The following is a 25162-nucleotide window of genomic DNA, read 5'->3' as shown; positions in this document are numbered from 1 at the left end:
TTGATAGAAAATGGCTTTGCTGCACCACAAGGATATTATGCTTATCCTTCAAATTTGCTTCCTTTGCTCATCAATAGATCTTCAGTCACATCATCATAATTTTCACATTCTCTTGCACTTTTCACACTTTGAAATCACAACTTGATCGTATACTTATACCTTTCACTTTCTCAAGTCAAATCAAATACAACTTACAATAATCAACATTCATCACCTTAGTTGGTTGGAATTAATAGATAAGACAATTAAGCTTAATACAACAAAATAATAAAATCCTTCATTAGCTGACCCTGCTTGGTAGAAACTAACTCTAAAATGATTTCCCTTTTTAACCAAAAGAAGCTTGGTTAACACTACAAACTTACAAAAAATCTTTTGGCAATCGAGTGAGTTCGATAAGCACTGGTTCCATCCAACTTTCCTTTGTTACTTGAGTGAGCTTAGTTAACACTTTCTTTTTGCAACTTTTCCTTCAAAACTTGAGTGAACACAGTAGATACTACCTTCTAATCTAGGCAAACACAAGAATGCTCAGTAGACACTGAGGACTCTTTTCACTGCTTGAGTGAGCTCAACATTTACTAACTGATAATGATTATGGCATTTGTGTAACACCAAAGACAAAACACAATTAATCAATTGTATACAATAGAGGCAAGGGTTTTTCTTTGAGAATATATAAATAATATTATCTGACCTAAAGAAAAGGAGATAATTATAAAATATCAATCTTTACAGAAGGAGATCAAAAACCCTAAAATGGAAACCCTAAGAGGTAAATGACATTTAATAATTACTAATTGATTAGTAAATAGAAATGTAAAGTGAATAAAGTAAAATATTAAGAAGAGATTAAAGGTGATTTAATAAATAAAATAAAATTAATGCTTTACTCAAGCACCCCCATTAAGATGAACAAAAATGTAGCTACAAACAATGTAGAAAAAGAAAGGACACTATAATGCTGAAAGAAAACTTGGGTCTTGGCAACAAGGCCTGATGAGGTACCCAATAACAACCAAATCTCTATGAAATAGAGAAATAGGGAAAACCTCATGGGAAAAACCTTACTCCAAAAAGAGCTAGCAATAAAAGAAGGAAGGACTCAACACTGAGACCCTCTAAGGCCAACTTCCTTCACCCCAAACATAGAATGCAGATGAAGATATCATAGAGATGCAATAGGTTTAGTGAAGATTTTGGAAACCTACTTAGTAGTGAGAATTTACTCCAAGCTTAGAGAGCTATCCTTAATTAGATGCCTGATGAAGTGGATGTTAAGCTCAATGTGCTTGGTCTCCTAATGCTCAAATAGGTTGGAGGAAATGTGTATAGAATTTTGATTGTCACACTATAGAAAGTTAGGACTAGATAGAAGAGAGAGTACAAGGAAAACATAATTTATCTTGGCAACAAGAGAAAAGTTCTCAGAGTAATCAATAACTTGAACCTATGAAAATCCCTTTACAAAAACATTTGCCTTGTACCTATCAATGGAACCATCTGTGGCATACTTGCTAAGGCACACCCACTGGCACCAAACCAACTTTCTTCATCTTGGACAAGGATAAAGATCCCATGTGTGGTTTTTCATCAAAGAAGGGTACTCCTCATCCATAGCCCTAACCCACTCTAAGTTTCCTTTCATCTATGAAAAACTTTGTGGCTCATCTAGAATGGCATGACTCAATAGTCTAGTACCAAAAATCTAAGCACGAGTGTGACGAGAGTTTGTAGGATCACTTGTCATAGGTCTTTTTGCATCAAAAATAGCATGAGCCCACTTGGACTCTCACTGAAAAACTAGTGGAGGTGGTGAAGGGTGGTCAATATCAAAATCTTCCACAGATGATGCATAATCATGTGTAGGAGTAGAGGAAGTACTAGGTAGTGAGGGAGAAGTTGGTGATGGAGGGTCCATTTGAGGATAATACTCATCAAACTAAAGATCTCACAAAAACAAGAAATCTCTAGAATCAAGATCGAACAACCTATATGTCTTCAAATCCTCACAATATCCAAAAAAGATGAGTGGTCATCTCTTCATCTCCATGTCTTTCCATCGATCATTAGGAATAAATTCCAAGCCTCACTAATAAAAATGCAAAATGTAGAAACATCAGGCTTGACATGAGTCCAAGCCTCCTCAGGAGTCAAGTGTCACAATGCCTTGTGAGGCATCCAATTCAAAATAAAGTTGGCACAATTGATAGCCTCAGCCCAAAATGAATAACTCATAGCTCGAGAATGAATCATATAATTGGTCATCTCCTATAATGTCTTGTTCTCACTCCAACATTTGGGGTCAAATTGTGACAACAATCTAGTTTGTGGTGATTTTCATCTTTTTTTTTCTAATTTTCCCAGACATCATTGCAATACCAATGTTAGAGTCATAATTGCAATGTCCATGTAATTATAAAAAAAAAAAGAGAGAGAACAAGACATAAATCATTTCCCATTTTTTTTTATTGTGGAGAGCTACACGTAAAAGAAGGTGAAGAGCTCTGAATAAAAGAAGGTAGAGAGCTACAGAAAAGATGGTGGAGAGCTCTAGATGTCATCATGCCTTTGTTCTTGGTGCATTTTGTTCTCATGATAACTTTGCATTTCGTTGTTATACCTTTTCTCTATGTTTTTCTTTTGTGCCCTTATGCTATGAATTGGTTGTTGTACTCTTATAATCTCTATTATTTTGGTGTCATGGCCTTGCTCTAAAATTTTGATGTCATGCCCTTGCACTGTGATTTTGGTGTTATGTCCTTGCTCTATGATGTTTCTGCCATTTCATGCCCTTGCTCTAATCATTTTCATGTTGTTCCCTTGCTCTATCATTTTGTTGCCATGCCCTAGCTCTTCGATTTCCTTCAAGGGCTATGTAAATGTTAGTTTCTTTTCCTTTGAAATAGGTATCTCTTTATATCTCCTTATGAACTTGTATATTTAGAGATATTTTCTAAGGTTCTAATTACATCTTAGCACAACGGAAAAATTGATCTAGCTACATACAGATTCCAAAATCCAAATAATAAAAAATAAACCTCACTCAACCCATGCTAAGTGACTTACCTCAAGATCCCCACAAAAATAATGTAGACCAGGAAAAATGGGTAGAGTTTGCAAGAATCTTTACAAAGACATAACATAGTACACATTTTTAGAAAGAAACTAGCCATAATGCTAATTTATTGGGTTGATTACAAATCCATTTAGAGTTTTCATCAAATTAGGTACAATAAAATGAACAATCATTTGTTCCCAACTAGCATGATCAAATACAATTTTTCAAGGTGATAAAATTGCATATGCAAGGAATTGAAGAATAACTTTAGTGAAGAGTTGAGTGTAGGGAGTTGAAGAAGCAAGTTTTTCTTCTATATAAATTCCATATTCACGAGGTTCATTCCCTTTCAGAAGCCTTTACCTTAATGAGATTACATCTAAACCATGCAAAGGATGTTGAAATGGTTCCCAACCTTGAAACACTCTTATAAGCATTTGATATTTTGACTGTAAATTCTCAAAGATACTTGCATGTGATTCCAATGTTATAGTACCTACTACAACACTTTCCTAAATTATATCTAGTGGCTCCCATAATATCTTCTATGTTGTCTACCTGTTGTTTCTATGATGCAGTCTCTTTCTAAAGCTGATCTTTCTCCTTCTCTTTCTAAAGCCACTCATTCTCCTTTGCTGTCATGCCTTAAATCTTGATTATCAAACTTCTAAACATCTGCCTCTACCTTATCTAAAATCAACTTCACATCTTGTTGTAACTCTAGCATAGGTGTTTGATCATCAATAACTTTCATTTAAGCATTCAAGTTTTCAAGATTGGTCAACACCCTCAATTGTGGACCTCTCATGTCAAGTACTTTCTATACTATTTCAACACCATGTTCTTGCTTCATAGATAATAGTTCTTCAAGTGCATTTTCTTGTAAAACATTAATTTTGTTGAATAGTTGTAAACTCTTAGAAAGTGTCTTGTTGTTTTCATGTATGTATGTATATATAATAATGAATAATGATAATGTTTTCATGTATGTCAAAATAATAACTAACAATACCATTGGATCATATAATAATGAAGTAATCAACCAAGTTAATCAACAACTACACCAATTTAACTGGTGTTTCTAATTTCATAGTACCTTTAGATGCATTTTCTTGTAGAACAAGTGTAAACTCTTGAAAGTGCATTGTTGTTTTCATGTATGTACGTATATATGTATGTATGTATGTATGTATGTATGTATATATGTATGTATTTATATATATGTATGTATATATGTATGTATATATATGTTTGTATATGTATGTATGTATGTATGTATGTATGTATACACAGAGATCTTGTGGATTGTGGATTATGGATTATAAACAAAAAGGAAAAGAAAACACACATTGATAATTCCCCATTTTTTTTGATTGAGTGTGGAGAGCTACACATAAAAGAGGGTGGAAAGCTCTAGATGAGGGTGGAGAACTCTAAACATTGGTGGAGATTAGTGGATAGCTAGGATTTTCTTGTAGTTCCATTGTCTTCTTCGTGCCCTTGCTCTATGATTTTATTCAAGGGGAGAAGAGGTACCTATGTAAATTTATTTTCTTTTCCTTCTAAAGATGTATCTCTTATTCATATATAATAGCTTTAGTCAAATTCAAGGATAATTTACTATGACGATTGTATGCATATGTGCATGTATCTATGTAAATCAGTTCACTATGTGAACTCCTTTACATGCATACATACACACTTGCATAGTACTTGTGCTAAATTAAATTAATCATTCATGTATTCAATTTACACAAAAAATTATTCTTTCATTCAATAGAATTTATTCATACCAAATTAAGTATGTAGAAATCTATACTTACAGATTATATTATCTTTTAGTGATTCAGTAAAGATCTTGTGCATAATATCATCCAGGTAATTATTAGATGCATTCACATTAAGTCATAATAGGATCGAGCAGATAATATATTTATGTTACTTCATACTTGTTTTATTGAACATTTTGTTTAACATACTCAGTAATACTAGAATTATTTAGCTACAACTACTACTCTTGTTTATTTTATTTAATCATATACATTTAAGATTATTATTTTCTTAAAATTAGATTGTATATTTATTATCACTAAAACATAAATATAGATATCTGATAGTTATCTTTTTTAATTTCAAGATCTTCATATTTAACATTAAGAGTTTCCACTACTACACAAAGAAATTGCCACAATGAGGAGCCACATAGCTCATGGATTTTTCAACCAAATTATATTTGTATTCTATTTTTTTCCTTCTGAAATATTATAGGTGAATGTTCTTATAATTTTCTATATATTTAATAATTTTTCGCTTGTCATTTGAGGTAATTTTCTATTATGAGATAGAGGCATCTATCATAAGGATAGACATGCCAATTTTGATTATCCCACTTTCAAAGTTGATTCCCTTATCAAATTAATGAAACTACTCATAATTGACAGTCTAATTTTCTACAACTTGCTCGATTAGTCATTCACACAACCATCTTTCTCATACCCCACCATATAATCTTTTGTAAGTCTCTTTCCTCTAAAGACCTAATGCATGGAGCCATTATCATCATGAGTAGACTCACTCTCCTCAGACAAATTCAATTGAAACTATTCATACCAGACTAAGTAGGAAAAAATCTATACATACAAATTATATTATCTCTTGGTGATTGAATAAAGATCAAATATAATTTTCCAACATGATAAAATTGCATATGTAGATGTATGTATGTATGTATGTGTTTGTGTGTGTATCTCTACATCTCATTGTCATTCCCTTATGATCAACTATTGGAGGGAATATAAAGAGATATATGTTTAGAAGGAAAAGAAAAGAACAATTACATAGGTACCTCTTCTCCCATTGATGAAAATCATAGAGAAAGCACTACTACATTTGGACCCAAAAACCACAAATTACATTGCCATCACAAATTGTCATCACAATTTGACCCCAAATTTTGTAGTGAGTTACAAAGGGCATAAAGATCACAAGGGAATGACATGGTAATGGAATCATAGAGCAAGGGAAAGGAGATCACAATGGTATGACAATGAAATATAGAGATCATAAGGGAATGACAACGAAATCCTAGATCTCCACTAATCTCCACCAAGGGCATGGCAAAGAAATGTAGAGATCATAAGGATATGGCAACCAAATATAGTGATCATAAGGGCATGGAAATAAAATTTCAACCAACTTTTATAGCTCTCAACCCTCTTTCAGACACAACTCTCCACAATCAAAACAAATGGAGAATAACTTATATCATTTTTTTTAATATCTAAAATCAACTTTACATTGTGTTGTAACTTTTCCATAGGTGTTTAATCCTCAATATATTTCATTTTAGCATTTCAAAATTCAAGTTTTTAAGTTTTCTCTTCATTATATAGTCCTTTCCACCCTAAAAACCACTTTGTTACTTCTTATAAATCAAGACTTGAACAAAGCCAATGATAAAACAAAGCCCATATTCCAAAATCCAAATAATAAAACAATAAAACTCACTCAACCTATGCGAAGTGACTTAGCTCAAGATCTTACACATGAATAATATAGACCAAGAAAAATGGGTAGAGTTTACAAGAAATTTTAGAAAAATATATCATAGCAGATATTTTTAGAAAGAAACAAGCTATAACCTAGTTGAATTGGTCTAGTTGTTGATTAGGTAGGTTGGTTACAAAATTGTATAGAACTGCCATCAAATTAGGTACAATAAAATGAACAATCAATTATTCCTATCGAGCAAGATCAAATATAGTTTTCCAAGGTGATAAAATTACATATGCAGATGTATGCATATATGTATTTGTGTATATATGTATGTATGTATATGTATATATGTATATATGTATGTATATATGTATGTATGTATATGTATGTATGCATATATAGAGAGAGATCTTGTTAATTGTGGAGATTAGTGGAGATCTAGAATTTCATTGACGTGTCCATGTGATATTTGTATCTTGTTGTCGAGTCATGGTGATCTATGTATATGTATGTATTTATGTATTTATGTATGTACGTGTGTGTGTGTGTGTGTGTGTGTGTGTGTGTGTGTGTGTGTGTGTGTGTGTGTGTGTGTGTGTGTGTGTAAATAGAGAGATCTTGACACAACAACAAAACCAAAAAACTCACTCAATAGGTAGCATGGCCATAGGTATTATCACTAGTGGTTTGAGTAAAGTCTTCTAGCACCCAAGAATTTGTAGCATAGGTTTAGGGTAGTAACTCCTTATGCTCAACTCTTCACTGAAGTTATCACAATGACATAACTTCTAAAGATGTCATTACCTAGTGTACCCGGCTATTGAAAATAGAAGGCTAAACTCTATGTTTCAGCATTAACTTGACTAGTCCATTTAGACCCATTGTTTATTGTCACAAGATTTTAGACATAACTATATAAGGAGTGAGTTAGGATGTATATAGGTTAACCTTACATTAACTATAAACTACAACACAAAGGTTGCACTAGGGTATTACAGTATTGTAATTATAGAGAACTGCATGATTTTCCTGAGTGGCTATATGATGGCAAAGAGCTATATAATTAGGTGAGTAAAGCTCACCAATGGTTATAGGAATACATGTAAATCAAAACAATTAGAAACCATAACTACATATTTGTTAGAGTGATTAGTTCAAGGGTCTTGATCCTATGGCTATGGGTATGTAGGTAGCCTAGTAGATGGAGTATGCCTCTAGTGTGTAGACACCTTAGACATAGTTAGGTAGTTGAGCTTGCACCTTCTACAATACTTCATTCCACATGTAACTAATCATAATAATAGACCAAATTCTTAGATTGGCCACTTTCAAAAAGATATATCTGAAAGAGATTAATAGGATATTCTTCAATGTCTAAGGGGCTTATTAATGATTTTTTTACTATACATATATGATTATTTTTTGCTCTCTAATGTTTGGATATCCTCACTCATTAGTTGAATAGATATAGTTTTACTAATAGGAATTCATTATTTGGTGACTACATTCCTTTTTTATTAGATTGGCTTTAAAAATCCTGTTCGTTATATATAAAATTCCAATGGTTTTGTGTTACAATCCCTGAGATTATTTTCGCTATTTTATCTTATGAATAAATTTTGATTTATCTTCAATACTCTATGCTCTTCTTTTTATTGTTTTCAACTCTCCTAATATCTTCCCTACAAATGTCTTGTTTGAGTTGAGATTTAACCTTTACCTATTTATTCTTACAAACTCTCTAACTAGAGACTTTTTGTACGATGAGTTGGAATTGAATATGTCTTTTATTTAATATTTGATTTTGATTATAATAATTATTTATTAGTATTGTTATTTATTAAATTTAGTCTTAGAAATAGATATTATTATTTATTTAACTTTATCAAATGTGATTAGAATTGAATCAAATTATGTTTATTTATTCCTCATAGTAACTCTATTATTAAAATTGATCACGAAACTAGGGACATTACAGTTCACCCTTCCCAAAATTTCTTGTCCTCAAGCAATTCAATACCATCTCCTTATTAATTAGTCGACAATCTTGCAACAACAATTTTAGTTTGGGATTAGATAGTTGAAAAATTTAAATTTAAATATCACAAGATTAGATTTTAAATTTCTAAGATAAATTTTGAAAGAGGGACTTATCTTTATATAATTTCCAATCCTTCCTTTTCCTTTTTTGACCCATGACAAGTCTTGATTAGTAATCCATATAAGTATTGGTAGAGACTTTATCTTGAATCACCTTCAGTCTTTTGATAATTTCCAGCTCCAATATATTTTTTGAGAGGGTGACAGGGCTGTTGGCTTCTAAAAAATGTAGGATTGATTCAAATGATGAAATGGATTTGATGAGTGGAGATCACATTCCATAGAGTTTGGTAGATATTCTGTTAGAAGATATGTAGAATTTTGTCAGTAAAGGAATTGGTTAAAATCTAAAAGAATCCCCTTGTATATGGTCAATGGTGCTCTTGTGGATTTTTGGTTCTACCATCCTTATATTTGAATAATCCTTCTCTTAGATCTTCTATAGTGTTCTATGAGTACTACTCGGAGTAATAGGAGATTGTCATGGTTTTTTTCTAGATTAAGTATACTTCCTCCTTCTACTATGTTAGGAATGTATTCAGCATGCTTCTTTTCTATTTATTTGTGTCTCTATTTTTTATCTCAAATCAAATGGCATTCTTGTGAATTTAGTGTAGGTGCGCACAAGTTGTAGTGGTGGAGGAGGCACCAGAAGCTCAAGTGGCTAGGATCTTCAAGCAGGCCAATGAGTAGGAGAAGGATACAATCATTATGTTACTAGGAGTAGATTATTAGGCTAATGGTCACATTCAAAATGACAACATGGCCTCTGACTTATTCCATCCTTTAATACAAATATTGGGGCATCTTATTTTTGCATATGGTGTAGCTAGGAGGATGATTGCTGAAAATCTCTATTTGGAGGTGATGAATTCTCTAGATCTAATAGATACAAACTTGGTTGGAGGGGGTCTTTTGAGTGTTTTCTTTCTTTAAATTGAGGGAAAGAAGAAAAATATTAAGAAAGCTTGGTCACTTTTCAAATTTGGGGCTGCAAAAGAATATGATTTGAGCATGTTTGAAAAATTTTGCCAAGAAAATGATGATCTTTTCCTAGATAAAGTCTCTACTAAGTTGATTTAAGTTAGAAATGGGATTGGATATCTAGCTCATTAATTTAGAAGGTTTGGTATATTGGGATGATATGTAATGGAGTGTTAACGCCTTGATATTCTGTATTTTCTTTCCAATGTACTTAAGTATTTTCTTTCCTATGATATTACTATACAAGTGATTAATGTGGAAAGAAATGATGACATTCAGGTTAAAAAGCTATGACTTCAAACTACATCTTGCAAGTTCACATACATTCTTAAGTAGACATTTGTGAGTACTATGTGTGTGAAGGATCCATGCAAAAACATGTAGAAGCAATAAAGGTCATCATGAACATTTTCAATGACATGTTTTCCAAGAGCATACAAAAGTTCCTCAAGGTGACTTGGCATTACTAAACGTTCATGTTTTCCAACACCATTGGTCTTCCTCCATATCCTACACAAATAAAAATTGTTTTCTCCAACACTACAACCATACGATAAATGGGAATAACACATGCTTGAGCCATAACCTAGTTAAATTGGTCTAGTTTCTAGTTAGTTGGGTTGATTACAATATCTTGTAGAACTATTGTCAGATTAGGTATAATAAAATGAATAATTAGTTGTTCTTAGCTAGCATGATCAAATACAATTTTTCAAGGTGATAAAATTGCATATGTAAATGCATCACTTGAATGTCAGGCATGAAGTGCATTCCCCAATTTATAACGAATTGTTGGATATAAAGACTCCATATGCTGACCCAATAATGGAAGCCAATGATGTAGCCATGATTGTATTGGTAGAGTTAATGTCTTTGTTAATGGGCATTATATTTCCCCTACATACATTATAATTATATATATATATATATATATATATATATATATACATACATACATACATACATACATACATACATACATACATATTGCCCATTAACTCTACATTAATTTTGTGCAAGATCTTGAGATAAGTCACTCAACATGGGTTGAGTGAGTTTTATAGTTTAATTATTTGGATTCTACAATATGTATGCAGCTGGACCAATTTTTTTGTTGTGCTAAGATGTAATAAGCACATTAAAAGATCTCTCAGCATACATACATACATACATGTATACACACACACACACACACACACACACACACACACACACACACATGTATGTATGTATGTATCATGTGGAGATCTAGGATTTCATTGCCATTCTCTTGTGATCACTATGTTTCATTGTCATGCCCTTGTGATCTCTACATCTCGTTGTTGTGCCCTTCTGATCTCTACAACTCATTCATTTTATTGTACCCAATATGATGACAGTTCTATAGGAATTTTTTGTTGTTCCCTTGACATCTCTACATCCCAAGTATCTACTACTGCTATTAATCTGGGCATCACTATATGATCTAGAATGTTATGAAGTACTAAAGCTAGTAGTACCTTCTCCCCTGTCTCTAGAAAATGTAGCATAGATTTAAGCTCCTTTAACTCTAAAGAATTTGTAGAAGCTATTCTCACTACTAGAAAGGCTTCTTTCTTTATAAAAATATCTTCTATGATATGTTTTGTAAAATTTCTTGTGAACTCTACCCATTTTTCCTAGTCTACATTATTTTTGTCGAGGATCTTGAGGTAAGTCATCTCTCAGCACCTTAAAAAAGATCTCTCTGTATATACATACATATACATGTATGTGTTTGTGTGTGTGTATGTATGTATGTATGTATGTATGTATCATGTGGAGATCTAAGATTTCATTGGTGTGCCCTTATGATCACTATAGTTCATTGCCATGCCCTTATCATCTCTACATCTCATTCCTTTTCATGCCCTTATGATCAATGCATTTCATTGTCATACTCTTGTGATCTCCACATCTCATTGTTGTGCCCTTCTAATTTTTTCATCTCATTCATTTTATTTTAACTAATATGATGAGAGTTTTATAGGAATTTTTTGTCATGCCCTTGTGATCTCTACATCCCAAGTATCTATTTTTGTTGTTAATTTAGGAATCACTATATGATCAAGAATGTTATGAAGTACTGAAGCTAGTAGTAACTTCTCCCATGTCTCCAAAAAATGTAGCATAGGTTTAGGGTCCCTTGGCTCCCAAGAATTTGTCGTAGTTATTCTCACTATTGGCTTGTTTCTTTCTAAAAATATCTACTATGATATGTTTTTGTAAACTTTCTTGCAGGTTCTACCCATTTTTCCTAGCCTACATTATTTTTGTGGGGTATCTTGAGGTAAATCATCACTTAGCATCTTAGAAATGATCTCTCTATATATACATGTATGTATGTATGTATGTATATATATGTATATATATATACGTGTGTGTATGTATATATATTTGTATATGTATGTATGTATATATAAATAAAGAGATCTTGGCACAATAGGAAAACAATAAAACTCACTCAATAGGTAGCATGACTGTAGATGTGATGACAATGCCTATTGGTAAGTAGATTCCTATTTTTCTCTCTTATTTTTCATGTGTTTATTTTACTTGAACTATTATTTCTTAAGGGGCATTTTCTAATATTGGATTCATTTTATGTAGGAGGTGATCAAGACATTCTTGGATGTACCCATGTGATGAATTACCCATGAGAAATGAAGATGTTCAAATGCATGGACAATAGGTGGAGTTGAAAAATACAACAGGTTTGCATTTTTGTTTGAGGTCATTAATTAGGTATTAAATAAATGTAATTGTGTTGGGTTTTATCAACTCTATCATTGTCCATGCATTTGAATTCAACATTAATTCTCAATTTGAAGTGTCAAAATCTTATTTTTGATGTAATGAAAAAATGAAATGCCCTAGAAGATGGGAAATGATGTCACTTTCGTAGGTATGAAACCTTTTTTTTTACTTAAAACATTGATCCTTTCTTACAAATTTTAGATGTTAACAAGGAATTTATATGTTAGGGAGGGGGTGAGGCCAAATGAGCTTCCACCTTCATGTGGTTGGCCCTAATTAGTAGAAAATATTAAACTATTCTTGAAACCAAGTGAAGCTCAATATTCAACTATTTTGCAATAGTAATAAAAAAAATAATGGAATGTGTGACATTGGAGAGAGTTATTTTCTAAAAAATATATTTCTATAGTTCAAATTTCATTATGAAAATTATCAAGAGACTGCAACACTCTTACCCCTATAAATGGTTTTCCTATTATTTCTATCTTTTGGGAGACACCAATGATCATTTGGTCTCTCCCAAAAGATAAAAATAACAAGAAAACCAATTATAGGGGTAAGAGCATTGTAGTGTCTTGATAACATTCATAACCAAAGTTGAATTTTAGAAATAAATTTGTTAGGAAAGTGCACTCTCCAATGTCACACATTCTATTTTTTTTTACTACCACATAGTCCTCACAACTCTGATGGCTAGTCGTAGGCTCCATAGTGTTGCTACCACATATTTGTCACTATTGCAATGGAGAGGTATGATGGCTAATCGTTGGATCTATAGTATTTTCTTTGCCTAGATTTTGCACATGAGATGGGGACTCCAACAGTGTATTGCACCCTATCAATTCAATTTATGATAGCTTGGGGTATCGTAATTGTAATGGGATACCTTATCATTGTAAATTTTGATGGAAAAAGTCTTATCGGAGGAGAGCTAATTCTTGTCAAAGTTGCTTGGGTGATGAGTGGCTATCACCATTATGATGTCCTGTCATCACAATTCGAGCCCAAATGTAGTAATTTCTTTCTCTCTACATCCCCATTCTACTAAGGGGTATGGGGAACTATAAACCATGTCCAGTGAAACATATTCCCCCCATTGTCAATGTGTATAGGCCTAACAGAAAGACCAAATATCTTCTCCACAAATGTCTTAAAGATTCAAATTGAATCAATCACATCAAACTTGTACTTCAAAAAGTACTCCCATGTACATCTAGAGAAATCGTCAAAGAAGGTAAGCACATATTAAGCACCTAAATAAGATGGAGTGGGGAATGACATAAGATCACTATGTATCAACTCTAATGGTGCCTTAGCACATATGGATCTACTTGACAAAAATGGATCTCTATGATATTTACCAAGTGCACAATGTTGAAAAACATCGTTAGTACACAAGATCTAAGGTAGCCCAATCAATAGCTCCTATGTACTCATTTTATAGAAATATTTATTTTTGACATGACCAAAATACTCATGCCAAAGTTTTCTCACTATGTCTACATGAGCAATAAGAGAAACACATTTAGAATTAGAGCTCTGAAATCCATCAAACTAATATAAGTGAGACTAAAGATCATACTGTCGGTAGCAACTACCAAATCAAGATCATGAAACAACCAAATCATGTGGTGAGAGCTCAGCTATCTTTGTTGGAATTATTTAGAATAATTGAGAGGGGATTGAATCAATTATCCAAGGTCTAGATGTACAAATAAAACTTTTCATAGCTTAGTGAACCCATATTCATGCATTCATCCATTAGATCATATAATCACTTAAACTTGTAGGTTACTATCAAATAAACTATGTAGAAATGAAAACATGAAACATAACAAATTTAATAACACATTTGACACAATGTTTTTATGTAGAAACCCAATTTGGGAAATGCCACCAGTATCATGCTACTCATTCTAACTCTTTTGAAGTGATGTCGTGTGAAAGGCCAATTCTGTTAAAGATTACAAAACATGCTATTAAATGTGACCTAATTAGAGGATTTTAATTTCCCTATTAGGAGTGATCCTTGTTAGAGGACTTTAGATCATTCACTTGGAATGTCACCCGATTAAATAATTTACAAATGACTATTAGGTCAACCATAATCCAAAAGATTTACCCTAGACTAGTACAATGATTAGAAAATAATAGAAAGGCTTGATCTGATAACAAATTACAACTCACTTGCAGATTACATATCTCTATTTGAGTCCTCCATTCTGCTTGGCTCTCACACACTTCAGATTTGATAGCTTACTCAGCCTTCAAGCATTAATACTCTTAATCTTTTTTTCTTTTCTTCTCAATAGAGGTCTTTTCTATTTGGTAATTGAATAAAGAAATACCTTAGACCTCTTGTCTAACTTAGGTTCTCAAACATGACCAATCTTGCTTCTGACTAGCCATCACTATAAATAGAAAATTAAGAATTTTTTTTTGTTGATCCTGTATTGTCCATTTTAGGGTTAGGTAGGATTAGGTAGGATTCAATGAATCTACCCATCTTTTCATTGGAGTCCCTTCTAGAAACTTCTTCTTCAATCCTCTTTGGATTCACCTCAAAATGGTTTACCATGAATTATATGCCACTAACTCATCGTAGTTATCTTCCACACACTTCACAAAATTCAAGAAATAAAAATAGTTAACTCAGATTTGTCAAATCTATGATTTAACATGAATGCAGGCACTCAACATCAATATGTTTTCACTCAAATTCCATATTGTTCTTCCACTTTTCATCCACTAGATAACTTGGCAAACACTAAAGTTTACTAGTTCTCAACATCAACAAAACTTTACTTAGCTTACACTATATAACTTGGCATACACTAAACTTTCAATTTGCTCAGTTTGCACTAAGTTTTCTCAACACCTGCTATTCACTTGGTCAAGCTTGGTAGACTCAGTTATTCTTACTATTTCTTCTAGACTTTGGTAGTGTATCCAACCTTTGTAGCCTTAAGTAGATAATAAATACACTATAACATCATTTTCTTAACTTATCTTTGTAGTCTTTTTTCATACCATAACTCAACCTTTCCTCTAGATGCTTTTTTAATTTCATTTGATCAAAATATTTTCATCAATCAAACAATGATAGCACTCAAATCAACTAGGTAGTTGTCTTGCCAATAGGTAGCAAGTTTGACATCAGTAATAAAACAATAATTGAAACACATGTTCATACTTATGTCAACATTTTTAAAAAAATCTTACCAGAGTGAGAATGACAAATCTAAAAGATAGATGAGAGTTTCATAGAAATGGTTGAAACCAAGATAACATCCTATAGTGAACCATTGTCTAATGAGATAGTTCCTGAACCTATAAATGAAAGTTGTGTAGAGTCACATACTACAATCTATATAGTAATACTCTAAGCAAGTGAGGTAACTAAATTAGTTGAATGCCTCATATGGTAGGAAGCATCTAAATCAAGAATCCACGTAGCTATAGAAGACAATGCTCGTGTAGAAAGAGATTTTACTTTCCCTAAAGGAGGAGGTTGTGGCTTTGGAGAAGAAATACTATGTTGTTGCACATGGCCTCCTCTAAAGCCTTAAGACATTTCCAACACCTACAAAATGCATGTCCTTCCTTACAACAAAAATTGCAATTATCACCTATTTACTTCTTAGTCTTGGAGGAAGAGTCACCAGACTTAGAAGATTTACCCTTTGGAGTGGATTTCTAAGAATCTAATTTAGGAGTGGGCTTAGACAAAGTCTCATTTCCTATTGAATCTATCTTGGGCTTCAGTTTCTACTTTGACTTCCCCATAGATGTATGAGAAACCAATTCATGTGTCTTTGAACCTATGATAGTATCCAACTATCTAAGCTTGGGCTTCTCTCTATTCAGTCTATTGGTGTGTTTTTATATTATTAAGTAATAAAATACTTAATACCAAGATAAAAAGATCACAACAACCTAAGGATTAGCTAATTTTCATAAATAGTTATATGTGTTTAAGATTTGGACCCAACTTTAACAAAATCAAAAAGATTTTCTACTCTTTAGGCTTTGCAAAACCAAGGTAGGTGCATCTGAGGGATGAAATATTTATAACATGATACTACACACATATTTCATTCATTTCATGAAATTCTAAAATAATACACATCCCTTGTAGCAGATTGATCACAATTCTTCTTTAAAAAAAAGTAATTTTGGGAAATAGTAACTAACAAAGACTTAGAGGTTAAATGTAAACAAGTGTTGACCAGCTTTGACATTGTTCAAACATTAAAATTAAATTGATTTAATTTGGTTATAATCTTGATGCTTATTCATGATTTTTCCATCTGTAGATTGAACTCATAGATCAGTGCCTCATCCATTAGGATTCAAAGTCTATCCAATTTCAAGATCTAATTGACTACATTACAATCAATATTATCAAAAATTCTCATTAAAACTCATTCTTATACACATCCTTCCTATTACCATGGAAATCCTATCAACTCTAATGAGGCATTTACTTAATTCATTAAACTAAAAGCAATAGTGAAATGACATACAATTTGATTTAATTTTATTCAATTGACCAAGCTTTGCTCACACAATTTCAAGATAACCAACTAATGAAGATGGAGACAAGATTCAAGAAGAAAAGATATGGGGATAGTTCATCTTTGTATTAATTTCCTTTGAAAATTATATGAAAATTGTGAGAGAACTCAAAAATGACTCAAGATAAGACTTTAAGATCCTATAACATCAATGTATTCTTAGATATTTGCAAAGAAGATACATCATAAAGTTTGAATCAAGAAACTAGACCAAACAATACTTAGTAACACTAAAATAATAAATGACTTGGACCGCTTCTCTAGCCTTGGAATCTCATTTGTATAGTATTAGATGCAACAAGCTTTAGGCATAGAGAATTGATAGTTGTCCTAAAGGCAAAAGATATTTACATTTTGTTACTGACATAAAAGACAAAAAATTGTGCAAAAAAAAACTTTACATCATAAACTTTCTTTTGGTGGGACCATTTTCTACTGCATCCTTTCATTGCATTTTCTTATTAATGAAATTAGCTAATGATTGGCTTTATTATTGTTGTAGCTCCTTGGAGGATGTGGTTAATGGAATTGATAGTGATGTTTCTGCTTTGATTCTTGCAAACTCACTTCAACCCTAGGATCTCCATTTATATCATCATGGACTAATAAGAAAATAGTTATATCTATTTTCTCTTCTTCTAAACCATCAATCTAGATTTTTGTGCTAGCAACTACAATTGGTTGCTCAACTTTGTCTTTTACTTATTTTTGATCACTTGTTGATGTGTCAATTATCTATACCTCATCTTGTTCCATTCCCTCATCATCATTAGTCTCGACATCTTCTAACTACTCATCATGAGTGATGTCTACCATCCACTTGTCAAAAAGTATGTCATCTGGCCAATTAAATTGTAGAATATCATGTTGTTTCTTAATCACATATTCAATAATTTTGTCAATTTCAACAAAACCATGTCTTAAAGAATCAAAGAATAACCAAAATTTTACAATTTTTTCAATAGTAGCTTGCCAACATGCATTTCCTTTTTCATTTATGACTCTATTCATCCTTAGAAAAAATGGGTCATTTAATTATGTGGCCTATTCCTCCTTATTTTTCAATTTATTCTTATATTCTGTTGCATGTGGGAACAAATCAAATTTAACAATCTTGTACTTGTCCAGATAATTCAGAATTATCCTTTGTAGCTCAAAAATTTTATCATCAAATTCTAAAAGATCATTGGCAATATCATAAGTCTTTTCTACATGCTCATGTGATAAATTGATGACAGAAAAACATAAAAAGATTACATCTTTTCTCCACTTACTCCACTTGTTAACAATTGGTTCCAAGTTTTCATCATTTGCCTTTATTTCATCTCATATTTTTACTATATTTTCTAGTTGCTCATAAAATGAGGGCCAATAAATTTTATCAACTAAATACATGAGGGCCTTTCTTAGCTTATCTTCATATTGTACATTTAGTTCTTCATGTAATTCCCACAATTTGCTCTTTTCTTCTTCAAAATCTTCTGCAGTATAATACTATGGCCTTTGTGGTGTGTTTGGGATCTCAATGAGGGGAGTGGATTTAAAAGGCTCCACTATGGGTGAGGGTAGGTGATTCTTGGCCTAGTGGATCATCCCATCACTTTATTTTCAATTTTAATTCTTTTTTGAACTTCTTTATTGTATCCATCCAGAACCTTCGCATACCTTTCTTGTAACTCCAACCTTTCCTTTTCATCTCTTAGATTTGTAGCTAAGTAAAGTGGGCTTATCCAACACCTAGATGTGTAGCTTCTACACTATTAGTTTCTTCAACTCTTTTCACAACTAGGTTACCTATCAACCTAGTATCACTAGGCTGGGAAGAGCTAGTCCTAAATCATTTCCTTATTGACCAAATGACCAATGCAACCTAGTCCTCACTAAATTTGGCACCTTTCATTTCCTTCTTCCCTTGATCATCTATACTCATTTTATCTACAACAAAATTAGAAACCAAAGCATCTGCAATATCCCAATTGGGTAGTAGAAAAACATTAGATGCTCTTATCATTTGTCTCCTTTCTTCAAGGGTCAATCTCTTGAATTCTTGCATCATTTCTTCCTTTATATGATTTTTCACATCTACTTCCTCCATTTTTGGATGCTTTGTTTTTAGCTTATTGCATCTTTCTTCAAACATTCCCATGTTTGTTCTCTAAGAAAATTGGTAGAAGGCTCTAAATTTGATAAAATTATCATCAAAGATGAATTCATGGTTGGCATGTTCCATTACTAGGTCCAGCTCTCTTCCTCTATAGTCTACCACTATTAATTCAAGGCTTGGCATTGGAGGTTCCTAAGGATTTCCCTCTTCTAGCTCTACTTGAGTAATGAACACTCCCCCTTGGGGTCCTAATTGTTCCACCTAATCCCTAGTGAGCTATTCATCTCCTATTTGTAATGGGGATTGAGTAGGTGAATATTCCTTAATCTAATGTGTTTGTTCCTTTATTATTTTCTACCTCTTGGGTGAGGCTTCATTAGGCCTTTCCTCAAGAACAACACTTGTTGATTCCATTATTTGTTTTCCTTTACCCACAGTGGACCTTTAATTTTGAATTATATCATAGCCAAGTCTTCTTTGAAAAACTAACTGCCCTAACCCTACTGTAGGAGTAAAGGATAACCTCCTCATGATCTCTTTGGAATTCTTATGAAAAGAATTAATAAAGAATAGCTTCTTCTCATTCATGACTTCCATGATTTTAGAAGAAGTAGCCATGAGTTTATTCAATCTGTCTGCCTCTATTTTGGAATCTTTTAGAGGCTTATAAGTATTATCAAAATAATGAATAAATTCTAAAACCCTAGAATAAACCCTCCATTTTCCCTTTTTAATCTCCTACTCTTTTAGAGAGAACTCATTCCTTATTATGTCTTTAGGGAAATAAAATTGATGGTCTTTTGCACCAACTTTAGCTGTTTTTCTGGACACATCAAAAAATCCTTCAGTGTCACAAAAACAAGGATGAGACATAGCCATCTTGTACTAGTCTAGTAATTTATACAAGAACAACCAACCACCTTTTTTTATTATGAAATGATGGGCCACAATACAAGTTAGGAAAATTGAGCCTCTGGCCCTTCTAGCCAATTGTGCTTCCTCCAATCCTCCTAGCTACCACAACATCTTAGCTATCCCTACCTTCAAAGACACTTGGAAAGGTAGTACATGGGGAGTCCTTCAAAAATCATAAACCCTTGAAATTGTTGAAACAGATTATGATATGATATTAGTCCAATTGTGTGATACTTCCAAATCAAAATGAAGTATTCTTTAGTTGGCTCTTTTCTCTCTATAATTTTGAAATTCATTTACATAGAGCAGAAATGGTGAAATCTTGTAATATATCCTTGGTTCTAGTTCATACAAGGAGCTTTCAATTTTCATAAATGACTTGTAAGGAGAAATAGGGTGGCAACACCTAATTTTGAAAATACACAATCGATTCTAAAAAATCAGACAATCTAGGAATAAAACCATGAGTGATGCATTTTCAATTCACTAGGGTGGCAATCAATCCAATCAAGTTTCTCCATGTAAGTTTTTCCATCCAGTATTGGCAACTTATTTTGGACCCACTTGCACTTGCAGACATGTGTCACACTCTCGCTATGTTTCTATGCATAAATATCAAGCAACTTTCATATGTGACATAGTGACCATCATTGATTCATCTTAATCTAATGATGGATTTTTTTAAAAAAATTAATGTAATTATGGTGGGCCCTTAATTTTCCCTTTGGTCGCCATATTGTGTGCACTCAAGGTCAAGAAAGTTTCCATAGTGACATGGTGCCAACTATCGATTTGAGAAAATTCGATGTCTCCAATCAACATGTATCCTTTTCTGAGCATAGATCTGCATGGTATGTGATATTAGACCACCTTGACATGCTAGCATAAAATTTATAACTATTAATCCTTTTGGCACTACCTTTTGAAAATAGGTCCCACCAAAATTTTAATTCATGGGAAGTCACCATGTCACTACCAGCGAAGACTTTGCATTTTTTGATGGTGACATAGTGACCACTAAAGAATTCAAAATAATTCAGCCCCATGAAATCAACATGTTCTCATTATGAAACTTTATTTACTACACCTTTGATGTTACACAATGATGACACAACTTGTGAATGATGAAGAAACTTTTTGGCATCCATTTTCAGTGTTGGCCCCACCATGGTTTCCTTTCATTGGAGGTTGCCATATCACTACCTAGCTAAGTTCTCACAATTTTTGGTGGTGACATAACAACCACCATGATTCTGTAGAGATCTAGCATCATAAAATATGGCACATTCCAACTAGTACCTCCTTTAATATGTCTAACATGTCTAACATCCCATCATGCCACCAAAAATCGCAAATAGTAATAAAAATCCCAACGCCCATCTATTGGAATTAGGTCTTGCCATGTTTCAATTTTGTGATGGTCGTCATGTCACAAAGGGTAAAAACCTTACAATTCTTGGTGGTGACATGGCAACCACCTTTGATCTAGGAAGATTTGATGGTAAGAAATATTTTGGGGAAATATAGAGCCAAATGAAAAAAAACTTGTAAAGGTTCCCAAAATATATATTTTTTAAAACATGACTTTTCATGCTCATTTTTCAAAAGTGAAACATATGACCTAAAGGGCTCACTTAGGGCATGAATAAAGTTTAAATTGGGTTTTTGTTAGGGCTAATTATTTGAAAAGGAACCAAACCTTAATTTTCTCATAAGAACCAAGAAAAATCATAGAATGACAAATTCATAAAAATATGAGGCGAAAACATGACAAACATAGTCAATCAAAAAAGACCTCAAAAGTGGGCATGGTAAATATGGGACCCAAGGCATCCATAATGGAATGGAAGGTAGAAGAGAAAATCTAAAAGTTTCCTTGAATCTTTGATAGAATCAAATGATGTACTCCTTATCTATATTATCTTTTTCACATCCTTGCAACAAAGTTCTCTGCTATTTGAACCTCATGATGAAGTCCTTGATAGTGAGAAAAGCATCTAGTACAAGAGAAATAAACAATGCCTCAATCTGAAGTGCTTTGAACTCATTGATGGTACTAAAAAGGTCCTTGAATTTATCCCTCATTTCTTGAGGAATCAAATACTCATCAAGATGAAACTGTAAGTTATTTGAAACACTCAAAGAAATTAGACCCATGGCTTCATCCATCTTATTCTTGTGCTACAAAGTCTAATATTGACTCTGAAATAATGGTTGCACTGTATCTAAACAAGACCACAAACCCTTTGAATGGAAAAATCATTGCATATAAGATTCCCATGTGTGATATTTATTTAGGTTTAGAAGTACTAGATAAGAAGAGGACTCAACGATTGTTTTAAGAAAGTGTTTCTTGAATTTTTCTAATATACTGATACTGTAACAAAAATTAATGAAAAAATACCACCCACAATGAAAAAAATTGAACCCTAGCTTGTAGAAGGAATGTATATACAAGAATAGAGAAAAAAAATATTCATTTGAGTATCAAAAATACCTAGTATAAAATACTGGTAAAATGATAGAGGATCTAGAAAGTGCTCAAGAAGATATTTCCAACACTTCTTTCGAATTGAAAAATGGAGCAATAACTAGAAAGTTATGGCCTCTAGAAGATAGAAGATATCTTTTGACTTTGAGTGAATAAAATGGTACTAAACTAGGAAAAAAGCCCAAGAAATACCTTCACCATCATTTTCATCTCTAAATAATCTTTTTGGTGCTTCTTTTGGATCAAAAAAATACTTTTGTATGCTCAAGTTAAAGAGAAAATATGTAGTGCCTCTCCCATTTGACTTTTGTAAGTTGTCCTGATGGATGCAACCTTGCTGATCTTTTGTTGTGATGGGATCCTGATTGTGACCCTGAGTGGTCTACAGCGTCGAGGTGTTTGGATTTATGTTTCTGTATCAGTTGCTTTGATTATGCTTTTGACTAATCTATGAGATTATGATTTGATTTGTGGTTTACTGAGGTTGTTCTAGTGTTTACCAGGATCGATGTGGTATCATGAGGTTGTTCCGTGATTACCCCTAGATGTGTGCAGAGATTGTACTGTGTACTATTACCATGCTACACTAGACTATTTTCCTGTAGCAGTGTGTAGTCATGTTTATGACTGTGTTTTCTTATGTGTTTTAAGTGCCTTTTTGTTGTTTTTTAAACAATCATTATTAAATGCTTAAGTAATTATAATGGATTTTTCATGTTATATTATTTTGTTATGTGTTGTGGACATTTACCTTGTTATATTTTTTATTAGAGAGATATTTTTTCTCATGTGATGCTTTACATTTGAGATGATCTGAGGGTCAAATGTTATACTTTGATTCTAGTATCATAGATATTAGACTACTATGTTGTTTAGTTAATCATATTGCATGACGATGTCATTTTGTGATGACTGTGTGTTTTATGATGATATATGGTTATCTAATATTTGGACATACCTCTGATTATGTTAGGTGATGGATTTAATGCTATGGTTATTTACTTCATTCCTACATTGTTATTCTTATTCCAAACATGAGTGATCTAAATAGATTATTTTAATATAAATAAATAAATGGTTAAATTAGGTGATTTAATGCATTTATTTCTTTGGCTATGTTATTATATGCAATTGCACTTGATCGTGTTGTTTAGTGTGTAGGATTTATATCCCTGGCAGTGGCACATGGAGTTAGTGATTCAACCATTCATATTTTATCAATGTCGTCCTTATATGGTCGACATATCCTTAATTAAATGTTTAATTTAAACCTTTCGGTGATTATTAAATCCAAACTCATTTGCATTATGTGATTAGACCAGTAAGCGTGTTTGTGCATTTAGAGGTTCGCATTGTCACGAAAGTTGTTATGGAGATTTATTTATTTTTGGGTTTTCAGGCTTTTTAATTGATTTATTTTAATTTCTGGCAGCTTTTCCATAAATGAATTCCTATTTATAGGAATAGCATGTTTTTTTTTGGGTCAATTCGAGGTTAACTAGGTTGGCTGGTTATTTTCCCTAATCGATTATTCAATCGAAAAGTGAATAAATATCCAAAAAGGAATTTAATTCCTCACTTCTCACTTTTGAATTAGAAAGTTGGAGAGTAAAACCCAAAATCCCCTTCATGAGGATTTATTGTTTTGTTCGTTGTGGGAGCTACGAGCGTCAGATCGTAGCAAGGTTGAGCTCGTTGGATCCAGCTCGGGGAAACCTTTGATTGTCACACTTTTTAGCTACTTCTGCGGGATATTTATTTTATGGTTCAGATTCTCATTTTGCCCTTTTGGCTGGGAGGTAGGGCTTTCCTATTTTATTGTTTCTGCTCCATTTCTACTTTTATTTTTGGTAGCCATTTGTTTGGAGGCTAAGAACTAGTGTTCCCCTCCATTTTTGTATGCTAGTTCTACCCGGTTGGGCGGGTACGAACATTTCCCTATTTTTCAAAATGAGGGTTTGGGATTTTGCACTGTTATGCTGGCCATTTTTGTATATGGTGTTCAATTCAATTTATTTTTGGATTTTTAGAGTTTTTGAACCCAAAGGCCAAATGGGTTTTAATTTTGGAATTTTTCTAAAATTTTGGATTTTTACCTCCTTTTGTGTGCCGCCCTTTTTTCTTGGGTTTTCTTGGCACAATGTGGTTCATGGACCTAGATGATCCGTTTGGATATCAGTCAGACCACTATTGCACTTGTATGTTGTATTGGGATGCATGCCGCATCTGTACTCCCAACTTTGTGTTCGGTTGAGTGTTTTTCATTTCTGGTGTTATTGTTTCTTTTAGACCTTTGCTTTTATTTCATGAGTGCTAGGATTCGTGTAGTATCCATACTCTCAGATTGAGGCCGGTTGAGTAAGTTCATGACGTTTGTTCTTGTTGCATTATTAGGATTTTTGTAGAATCCATATTCTCAGATTGAGGCTGGTTGAGTGATTTCATGATGTATGGTTTTATTGGCTTTGGGATTCATGTAAAATCCATCCTTCCTATGTTGCTTTCAGTTGGGTGTTTTCTTTGCATTGTGTTCTCATTCCTGTCCTTCTGTTTTGATCTTCGTGATGGTGGTGCGCCACACACAAGTACGTGTTTGTATATTTGTCAGGTGACTTGCGAGGCTTGATCTTCCATGGTACTTATGAAAGTTATGATCATTG

Source organism: Cupressus sempervirens, chromosome 6 (genome assembly GCF_028749045.1).
Source record: "Cupressus sempervirens isolate cs-2001-9-10 chromosome 6, ASM2874904v1, whole genome shotgun sequence".
Classification (NCBI taxonomy): Eukaryota; Viridiplantae; Streptophyta; class Pinopsida; order Cupressales; family Cupressaceae; genus Cupressus; species Cupressus sempervirens.
The sequence above is the reverse complement of the archived record's forward strand: the minus strand, read 5'-3'. Positions refer to the sequence as shown.